This window comes from Panthera tigris, chromosome C2, assembly GCF_018350195.1.
Source record: "Panthera tigris isolate Pti1 chromosome C2, P.tigris_Pti1_mat1.1, whole genome shotgun sequence".
NCBI classification, from domain to species: domain Eukaryota; kingdom Metazoa; phylum Chordata; class Mammalia; order Carnivora; family Felidae; genus Panthera; species Panthera tigris.
This window is the reverse complement of record NC_056668.1, coordinates 46,189,978-46,200,843: the sequence shown is the minus strand read 5'-3', so window position 1 is coordinate 46,200,843 and position 10,866 is coordinate 46,189,978. Positions and strand designations below refer to the sequence as shown.

Genomic DNA, 10,866 nt, shown 5'->3' with positions numbered 1-10,866 from the left:
AAAGATGTTAAGATTTTTAATGTGCATCTGAATAGAGCAGTTTTTACTTCATAACCCTAGTTTATTGTGAAAGACTCCTAGTGCCATTCAACCAATAGATTTTCATCCCAACTCTACCCAAAACCCATACGGGTGAATGTGCACACACACATATATACTTCATCCCTTCGTGTGCCCTTGGGTCCCTACAGAATAAATAGCACAGCACCTGGCACATCCTAGGTGCCCAAACATTTGTTCCTGTTCACTGAAGAATAAAGAAATGCAACAACATGAGTATACTAATAAAGTCCAAAGTGAAGCCAGGTGCTAAGATGAAACAGACTGAAGGGAAAATTAGAGCTCCATGAAATCAACCAGAAAGACTCTCTGGAGAAAGTTAATTTGTAACTATCCAAGGAAGAATAGAGTTATAATCATAGCTATGGTAATAGTTGTAGCAATAATAATGGCAAGTAATACAGATTAAATGATATTTGGCAGAACCTATGCTGAACTATTTATATGTGTTTTCTTTTATTGCAATAACTGTGACATGGCCATTATGTCGAGTTTATAGATAAGGAAAGTGATGCTCAAGGTAATAGGCAACTTATGCAGAGTCATGTAGTTAAAAGCCGTAAGGGTAGGGGCGCCTGGGTGGCTCAGTCGGTTAAGCGTCCGACTTCGGCTCAGGTCATGATCTCGCGGTCCGTGGGTTCGAGCCCCGTGTCAGGCTCTGTGCTGACAGCTCAGAGCCTGGAGCCTGTTGCAGATTCTGTGTCTCCCTCTTTCTCTGACCCTCCCCTGTTCATGCTCTCTCTCTCTCTCTGTCTCAAAAATAAATAAACGTTAAAAAAAAAAAATTAAAAGCCGTAAGGGTAGAAAATGAACACAGATTACCATCTGGTTTGGAACGGGCAGTGTGGAGTGAAAGGAGAAAAGCATTAAGTATCAACAGAACATCCTGAGCTAAAGCACCGGAAGCCTGCAGTAACACAGGTTCAAATGGGAGAGTAAAAGGAAAGGTAGCAACATGAGATGACAGAAAACTTCAAAGACCAGTTGGAGAAACTCTCTGGATTTTTGAGCAGAAAAAAATTTCTGTAATGAAAACCAGGCTTAAAGAATGTTCTATAAAAGGTACATGGGCAGGAATAATGGTGGTCATAGGTAGAGAGCTCAGGTAGAAGATTTTGTATAAGAATATGATTATATCATTTTATGGCCCTCTAAATTTTCTTAATGTTTGTTTATTTTTGAGAGAGACAGAGACAGAGCATAAGAGGGGAGGGGCAGAGAGAGATGGAGACACAGAATCTGAAGCACGTTCCAGGCTCTGAGCTGTCAGCACAGAACCCAATGCAGAGCTCAAACTCTGGAATGGTGAGATCATGACCTGAGCCGAAGGCAGTCGGACGCTTAAGTGACTGAGCCACCCAGGTACCTCTTATTTCATGGCTCTCTAGACAAGTCAGTTGAGGAGGAAGAAGGAGCAGTTGGGGGAAGGGGGATGGCTTGGCGTGCACTCGGCACTTCAGAAACATTATTGTGTGTTTAACAGCTGCTTTTGGAAGGCCTAAGCCCAGCAGAAAAGCTGTTTGGTTTTCACACGCCAAAGATGTACTTAAGTGTAGAGGGCTGCTGTATTTGCTGAGCTAAGTCCTCCAGTTTTCGATTCATTGGCAGTAAATGCTGTGAAAAGGACTTCCAGAGCTATTTTGGGTTGCATGAGACTCGTTCAGGAGATATCTGTAATGCCTGTGTCCTGCTTGTGAAAAGATGGAAGAAACTGCCAACAGGATCAAAAAAAAAAAAAAAAAAAACCCAAAAAACCCTGGAATCATGTGGTAGACGCAAGGGCAGGACCCAGTCTGAAGACTACATTGAAACCAAAGAAAGTGAAAACTCTATCTGGCAACAGGATAAAAAGCAACCAGATCAATAAACTACACAAGGAATTTAAATGTCACAGTTCTGATGTTCACAGGCACCTCAAGTGCCTCCCCTGCTCAGTCTCCTTGTTATAGTAACCAGTCAGATGATGGCTCAGACACAGAGATGGCCTCTGGCTCTAACAGAATGCCAGATTTTTCCTTCTCAGATCTCACACACTGGAAGAGCCAGAAAATATGTTGTGGGATTATCTTTAAAGGCCGTTTTGGGGAAGTCCTCATTGACACACATCTATTGAACCCTTGTTGCTTACTAAAAGAAACAAAGAGGGGCACCTGGGTGGTTCAGCCAGTTATGCTTGCTTTTGGCTCAGGTCATGATCTCACCCATTTGTGAGTTCAAGCCCCACATCAGGCTCTGTGCTGACAGTTCGGAGCCTGCTTGGGATTCTTTCTCCTCCCTCTGCCCCTCCCCTGTTCATTCTTTCTGTCTCTCTCTCAAAATAAATAAACTTTTTTAAAAAATTTTTAAAAAAAGAAATGTACATAATATTTAAGATGCTGAGTATTTCATAGGAAAGCTGAATGCTGCTGTAAAGTACTCTTTAAGTTTGTTTTTTTTTTTTTTTCTAATCCCCTTTTAATGAACGAAACTAGGGGAATTTTAGGGGACAGAGATGGGATTTTTGTGTGAAAAAAGTATGTAGTTTTACTCTTTCTGCATTGAGAAGCAGTAGTTGGGGCATTTTTTGAGATGGCTGGCTACACTTGTTCTACTTCATGATAATAAATTTGTCATAACTCAATTTAAAAAAAAGGATATAATTATACCATTTCACGGTTAAAGTGGAAGACCCCTACCAAATCTGTAAAAACATTTTTAAATTTTTTTCTTTTTTTTTTTTTTTTTGATGTTTTATTTATTTTGAGAGAGACAGAGAGAGTGTGCCAGCTGGGGAGGGACAGAGAGAGAGGGAGAGAGAGAAGCCCAAGCAGGCCCTGGGCCATCAGTGAAGCAGAGCAGACACAGGGCTCAATCTCACAAACTGTGAGATCATGACCTGAGCTGAAATCAAGAGTCACAAGCTTAACTGACTGAGCCACCCAGGCACCCCAAACACATTTTTTTAATTGGTAGCCTAGATTTGTCCTCCAAAAAAGTTAGTGCCTGGAAAGCATAACCAGGTACTTCATGACCAGAAAGCATTCTTCTCTCTTAATGTCCTGCTTATCAAAATATCCAATTATATTGAATTTATCTGCAGCATAGCTGGAATCAAACAAGAATAATTAGCTAACTTATTTTGACATTTATCTAAAACATTGGCTCCAAATACCAAAAGTAATTTGAAAGAAGTGTCGTTTATCTCACAGATTATTTATATTTTCAACAGAAAGTTCTCTTAAATTTCACAGTATATCAATTAAATAAAGTTATAAATTAATTTAATTTCTGTTGCTAAAAAGCAGTTGAACACCCTCTTATGCCCTAGTTGAATGCCTTGATTATCATCTCATTGCTCTTATCTAAATGCAACTGGTCTATTTTCAACTGGTAAGTGCAGCTACAAATTATCCATAAAGAAGTCAGGGAATTTTTTTTTTTTAAATCTCTACTTTCTTTGGCCCTATGTTAAACATAGAAAGTGTACACATTCCCTTATCTTTGCCTCCTCCAACTCTAGGAATCTTACATACAAAAGGGTTGTACAAGATTTTAATAAAAGCATCTATTTTGTTTCATATATTATATGTTTATGGTATTATTATTTTTTAAATGTTTATTTTTGAGAGAGAGCGAGCGAGCATGGGGGAGGGGCAGAGAGAGAAAGAGAGAGAGAGACTCTCAAGCAGGCTCTGCACTATCAGCACAGAGCCCGATGTGGTTCTCGAACTCGAGAACTGTGAGATCAAGACCTGAACCAAAACCAAGAGTCTGATGCTTGCCTGACTGAGCAACCCAGGCACCCCTAGTTCATCTTTAAAAATTTTTATTTTTAACAAAAGCGGCACCTTCTGTGGTGCCAGCCTAAATATTTGTGATAGAATATTTCCTATGAAGAAAATTCCACCAACTGTCAGAAACAAAGGACTGATAACTTCTCTGAGGACTGAAATCTGATGGGGTCAGGGGAAAGCACTCCTTAGAAAGAGCTAAAAAACAAGAAGGCTGTGTTTATATAGCATCACGTGTTTGTGGGCCAGAAAAAAAAATCTAAAAGGCAGAGCCTCTAAATATTTAGAATTTTTATTTTTATTATTTATTTTTTTAATGTTTTTATATTTATTTTGAGAGAGAGAGAGAGAGAGAGCATGAGTCGGGGAGAGGGGCAGAGGGGCAGAGACAGAGAAAGAGAATGCCAAGCAGACTCCATGCTGTCAGTGCAAAGCCCAACACCAGGCTCGATCTCATGAACTGTGAGATCATAACCTGAGCCAAAATCAGATACTCAACTGACTGAACCACCAGGCACCCCTAAATATTTAGAATTTTTAAAATATGAATATAGAGTATCTCTATTAACCAAGAGGATGCCCTCTGAAGACATTATTCTTTGTGAGAAACTCTGTCACTATGAGCCTCAGCAGGAACCCCCAGTCAGCCCCTCTCTTGCACCCCATCTCTCAGTTCTCGCCAGCCAGGCTCTTGTTCCCATTCCTCCTAGCTCTGGCAATCCTGACAAGGAGAACTTTTCATCCCCCAGAGCATTTGTTCGTGTCTCATACTACGCTAAATGATAGCTAATAGGAATCTAAGGAAGATATAATAAGTGTTGGAACTTCAGCAATGAGTGCATATCTCTACCTACTAAAGTGCCTAAAACCGTGGATATAAAAATGTACTATTATAGAGGGAAATAGCTTTGTTATTCACATCTTTGGCACACACATTTACTTCCCCAGTAGTATGACCACAAACCAAACTAAACTCAAATCAACATAATTATGAATTATGAAACTGTACTGAAGACTTACTGGAGCACCTGGCTGGCTCAGTTGGTTGAACATAGGACTCTTCCTCTTGGGGTCATGAGTTCAAGCCCCACGTTTGGCCTAGAAAGTTTACTGTACATGAAACAAATTGGAAAATATCCTTCTGATGACATTTACATACTGGTCTCTTTCTTGTCAACACAAGTACACTAAAATATTTTCAAAGAGTTTTCAAACTTTTCAAAGCCAAAAGAGTTTTAATTAATATCTGCAAATCCACAGCGATGAATTCATCTTTCACCTGTCTTCTCCAATGGGTAAAGTTTTCGAAATAACAAGTTGATAATAGTTACAAAGATGAATCCTAATAGTCATAAAGATGTTACAACTGAGCTAATACATTAACACTGTGGGTTAATCCACGGACACTGATTGAGTCACTTGGCAAATGTTTGTTCTATCCGTAATGTTCTGGACACTGCACCAGGTACAGAGGACACAGGGGTGAACAAGACAAGATGTAATCACTGCCCTCTCAAACAGAAAGGTATTCCGGATTTTATGCCATCAACCAGATTTAAAAAAACAAAAAAACAGACACAAAAAGCTAAAAGTGAGTTGTTCAAGTGATGTACATTAGTGACATTAAGTATGTGAGTTAATAAACAAATCGGGCATCTAGGTAAAGAATCTTAAAAACAATTTTCTCTCTAGGGAGTGTACCAAGCTTCCCCAGAGGGTAACATACTGGTAATGAGGAGCTATCCTAGAGTCAAAGCATAATCGATAAAATGCTGGAAACTTCTGTTCATTTCTTATAAACCAATGCTACTGAGAGACATCAGCTTGGACATAAACCTTCATGATTTAACTACTACTCTGAGATCATCTACAGAGACCAATAGAAATGAAATCTCTCACACATTAGTACATTCCCATGACAAATACTACAAGAATCATGCACATTTCCACTGAAACTATACTCTAAAGAGAGAACATAAACCTCCTATAACAGACTGTGTAGATGTCAGTCTGGGAGAGAAGGAGCAGATATTCAGGAAAAGGCAAGGGTTTCTGGGTTACTTAAATTTTTGTCTCTTGTGACAATCATTGTCTTACATAAGATATCAATTGCAATTCATTTGCTTAATTAAGTTAATTTTCAGTATCTAGTTTCAGACATCACCAGCCAACCCAGGGACGTCTTAGAGATAATTAGAGGTTCAGTCTGCAGAGAGGTTGAGAAATCAGAACTAGTGATGGACAGTCTTATGCATAAAGGTGAAACTAAGTGAGTGTATGGATTTATCTCAGAGTATAAAAGGAACGGGGTCCAGGGTCCTTTGAACCTTGATTCTCCGGGTGGATGCCTGTGCCCTGGCATGGGGCAAGGAAGGAGAAATCAGTGATGGCCAATTAAGAGAGGGAAGTAAAGCTGGCTGAGGGTGAATGTACATGTGCAAGTCTGTGTGTGTGTGTGTGTGTGTGTGTGTGTGTGTGTGTGTGTGTGTGTGGGAGAGGGAGTAAGAGACACAAACAGGAAAGGCCATGCCCATTGGGTGAAGACTGACTTAATCTCTAATTAAAAATCTCTGGTGGCATCCCATTCTAATTAAAACACAATTCAAGTTCCCTTCCAAGACTTGAAGGCTTCACATAAACTGCCTCCCACCTTCCTGACTGCATCTCTCCCAAACTCCCCCTTTTTACTCCTCTGCTTCTACAAGTTCTCCAAACACCCCAAATCCATTCATGCCTCAGGGCCTTTGCAGATGCTGTTCCCTCTTTTTAGAATGCTCTTCCTTCTGCTCTTCACTTGATGGCTGCTTCTCATCATTCAGGTCTCAGTTCAAAAACTACTTCCTCAGAGAAGCTCCAATTGCTCTAAAGAAGCTTTCTCTCTAGCAAACCCTGAGGTGCACTGGCTTGTATCTGAAACATGTTTTTTCACTTATTTGTACCTTGTTTATTGACTCCATTTCCCACAGAAACATAAGGTCTCTAAGAGCAAGGGCTCTATCTTGTTCAACACTGGGTGCCCTACCCCCACCACCAGCACCTAGAGCATCTCCTATTATGTAGTGGATACTCTGTAAATATTAGTTAAATCTCAAGTCCCACCTTATGGATGACTGTGCAGAAGGTCACCCAAGATCCACTGCAAAACCACTCTCTGCTCCCTTGTCACCTCGACCTTCTACCACAGTGACCATAACCCACAACCAACCAATTCCGGACCTGCTTCCACAACCTGTGGAAGGTGGAGGTAACGCTGCTTCCCTTTCAAGAATCTCCAGCTTCCTTGCCTGTTCTCCTCTGGAGGCCCTATTCTCATCTCCTACAGATCTTTCCATTCCCAACCAGATAAAGGTAGCTCCAGATTTAAAGAATCCTTCAAAGACCAGCATCACACGCTACTAGGCACACTGTGTCTTAGGTATAAGGGCAAAAAGAGAGAATGGGGAAGAAGAGCACCTTTTCACTTGGCTTTTCAGTGTTTATGATAAAAAAAAAACAAAAACAAAAACAAATTTCCTAAGGGTTGGGTGCTTTCCTTTCTCTCTCTCCCAAGAAAAGGAAAGCCCTTCCCTGGTCGATGCAGAAGGCTGTGACAGCAAATGGGAAGCTGGCCATTCCCCCTTGGATGACAAAAAGTCTCCATGAAAAAGAAATATGGACATGGGAAAGAGACCCATGTCCTACTGTTCCTTACTTTGTTTTATCCTCATAAACTCACCCCTAGAATCTCACCCCTTCTTAGCCTGGCTGTATGGTAGCCAAGTTCCTGACCAAGCCTAAGGCCCTACTGCTTGTTTGGTGCTGGCGAATCACCATCAGCAGAAAGAACTCCTGCTACCTCACCATGCTGAGGAAACAGTACTTCTGACATCCTAACATAGAACCAGAAATACAGTTTCCTCCTGACATGCCATAATATCCAATGCATCCATTGTCTGCCTTACATCAAGCTGACTCCCAATCAAATACATCTTTATTGAAGTATAATTAACATACAGTGTGGTAACAAGTTAATTTACTTTTAACCCTTAAAGGGTTCACCTGGAAATTCTGACACGTACTGTTATCCATTGTAGTCACGATAAATAGGAGAGGTTACTTTCAACTGTGAAAGTGGGGATGGATGTAGCCCTGGGAGGACTCCTTCCAGGAGAGAAGGCTGAGTAGGAACTTCAGTGAAAATATATTCAGAATGAAAAGAATTTTTGGAGCACAATCCATTAGAGATAACATATCCTCCTGAATTTGGCCAGACACAGCACACCAAAGTGACCCGTCAAAGATGCAGAGAAGACAGAAGATACCTAATTGAGGAAAGTCTGAAGCTCTCAGAAGGAAAGGCAGATGAAGTACTCAGACCACCTGTTCAAGAAGCCCAGCCTGGGGGTAATTAAGGAAGTATATTCAGAACAGGGGATATATAACTTGAGTGTGCAAGGCAAAGGTGAACAATATGTATAAAAAATGGAAGAATTTGTGAGGAATGTATGCTATGGAGGCTTCCTGGGATGGCGTAAAGCAGAGGTTAAGCAGACCTCCGTGTGATCCATTCTAAATCCTTTAAACTAGAGCAATCTTAGTTTTTTTTTTAACTATAAAACGGGGCTAAATATTCCTGTCTCATAGAGTTGGTGGGAAGATCTAATAAAAAAACACATGTGAACACACGGGGGATCCTAGTGGATGCCACATGAGTTTTGTGCTTTTCTCACCTCCTTGATAAGCATTACCTAGAATGCATATCAAACAGATATCTGGCCCCCAACCCTGGATGGAATCGTAAAACCCATGGAAGCCAACTGGTAATCTGCATGGGTAGCAAAGGAGATGTATCAGAGAAATATGGGAAATGCGCCACTACTTTACCTCTCTCCTAGAATATTCCACACGATGTGGAACACAGAAATATCTCCAACAGAAGAAAACAGCTGTCACTTCCCTCTGGATAACTTGAGAATTAAAGTTTTCACAAAAGACAGACTTACGTTTTGGAGTTTGTTTGTTTGTTTTTAACAGTAAGTCTTTCAATGGTATTGTGCCAATACTGTCCATCCCTTTCTGGGCCTCAAAGATTTTTATTGATTTGGGGCAAATCAAAACAAATGCACTGCAACATGGTCTCATTTTATTGCCCCATTATCCGGAGGCATGCACTCTGGGACTGTGACATTCAGGGATTATGGTAAAAATATTGCTCCAGGGAAGCCCCACTGAGCAAGAAATGAACATCTCCTCTCCCCCTCCACATGAACAATTAAGGATGCTTATGAAGCCAGATCAGGGTTAACGTAATCAGTTTCTGAAAAAGTTCTCATAAACCAAAGTTGCCATTATCTGAAGTGTCTCTGAGGCAACTGGCCTTATTCAGACATGGGACTACAAAACAATCTGTCTCTTCTGCAGATTTGAATGTGAAAAGCTGTCCTGGGTGAGAAGAAAAGGAAGCAACACAAACCAGTTTCCAAATGTCAAATCGGTGTGCTTTCAAAAGGAAACTAACCTGGCAGCCAACCGGATCTTCCCAAACACTTAATATCTCGCGGTAAACTAAAAGGGTCATCTTCTGTGGCTAGGAGAGTAAGTTTGAAGACCGGAAAGTCCAATATCCATGCTAGCATAGATAAAACAGACAGCCATCAGAAACCTGAACATCCACGTGAAAACGGGGAGAAGAGCCAAAGGGGAAAAGAAGCTTCTGACTGGCCTGCAGTGTCCTTAACTCTCCACCATCATAGTACTCAGACGCATGTGACTTTTTTGAGTTAGAACCTGCGGTTAATGTGGCTTCTGATGGCATCCACGATGTCATTCCTATCCCCACTCTCACATGCAGTTTTTAAATAGTACCTTTCTAACAGCAAGCACTCCCCCTCCCCACCCCTTCTGCTTAAGATCCTATAAGGTGTCTGGGGTTTCAGCTTCTGAAAATCGTTTCTAGATGTTCTTTTAAGCCAAAATAACAGCACACAAGACAGAGGCTGAGATCTCCAGGAAACTCTAGAGCAAGCGGCTTCAAAATGACAAATCTCTTCTTTTTTTAATCTTTAAAACTAACGGCGGCCAAACACTGCAATTTTCTCACCGCCGCTCTTTTCCCCAGACTGCCTCGGTGCTTGTTTTGTTAGGTCTAGTTCTACCGTGGCGGGAAGGAGGGTCTTCTTGGAAATTTTTCTGAAAGACCAGAACCTTCCAGACCTCTAGTCCCTCCTGTTCGTTACAGGCCCTTCCCTTTTACAAAAACAAAAACAAAAACAAAAAACAACAAGCAAAGAGCCCCCACCCTGGTCACACTCGAGTGCCTAAGCTCTCCTGAGATCACAGGAAAGAGGGTCCCAAAGCAGGTCCTCTACCCTCGCAGCACACCTCCTCCCGCCCTGGGGGTCCGAGCGCCCCACGGCTCCACTACCGGGCCGGTGCCCCCACCCCCTAAACCCGGGGGTCAAGAGCACGCAACGCTCTGGGGTCCGCAGGGCGCATGCAGGGGCTGTCGGTTCAGCGTGCCCCCCGCCCCCCGACGCTCAGCCCCTGGGGCCGCACAGACCCCAGGCCGCCCGGATCAGGGTCAGGAGCTCGGTCTCCCCGCGCCCCCCACCCAACCTCCCTCGCCCCGGCAATGCAAACCCGCAGGGAAGCCGGCGGGAGAGTTACCCGCCGAGGCCCAGGCGCGAAGACTGCAGAGGCGTGCGGGACTCTGCGGCGGGAGGCCTGCGGCTCTCCGGCCGCCCGCCGCCGCTCGGTCCAGCCGGCCGCTGCCTCTCCCGCGGCGCCTGCAGCATCGGGCCGCCGAAGCCCGCGGCCGGCGGAAACCGGAGGAAGGTGGCCCGGGTCAGGGGCAGCGCCGGCACGATTCCTCGTCCGCGGACCAGGCGGGGGAGCTGGGGAAGGCGCGGCGCCGAGCGGAGTCCGAGGCGCCCGGCCGCGCGCTGCCCTCCGCGCTGGGGTCCGGATCCCAGGCGACTGCGCCGAGCGCCTCCGGAGCCGCGGGGTCGCTCCTCCTGCTCGTCTGCTGGCGCCAGACGCGCGGTGACCACGGCCGCCC

The 10,866-nt window shown here is 43.4% G+C and overlaps 1 pseudogene; it reads left to right on the top strand.

The window, feature by feature from the left end:
* The first annotated feature begins 571 nt into the window (after positions 1-571).
* Positions 572-2,232, top strand: LOC122241902 (annotated as a pseudogene).
* Positions 2,233-10,866: the final 8,634 nt, after the last annotated feature.